Genomic DNA, 268 nt, shown 5'->3' with positions numbered 1-268 from the left:
CCATCAACTTTAAGCTGTTTTGATATACCCCCATCTGAATTTTCAAAACTCTTACTTAAGCTTCCTGAACTTTGGTTTTCTCTCACTTTAGACCATTTTAACGTTAAAGTCAAATAATTTGACTTTTTATACCCCTTTTACCCTCCCAAAACTACGTCGTTTTGTGTCCTAAAACTACAAAACCTACCCAACCCAAAACGACGTCGTTTTAGGCATTAATTTTTATTTTTATTTTTATTTTTTTAAGAAAAGCAAAATAAATAAATAA

This window comes from Corylus avellana, chromosome ca5 (assembly GCF_901000735.1).
Source record: "Corylus avellana chromosome ca5, CavTom2PMs-1.0".
In the NCBI taxonomy this organism is placed as follows: domain Eukaryota; kingdom Viridiplantae; phylum Streptophyta; class Magnoliopsida; order Fagales; family Betulaceae; genus Corylus; species Corylus avellana.
Note: the sequence above shows the minus strand (reverse complement) of the source record.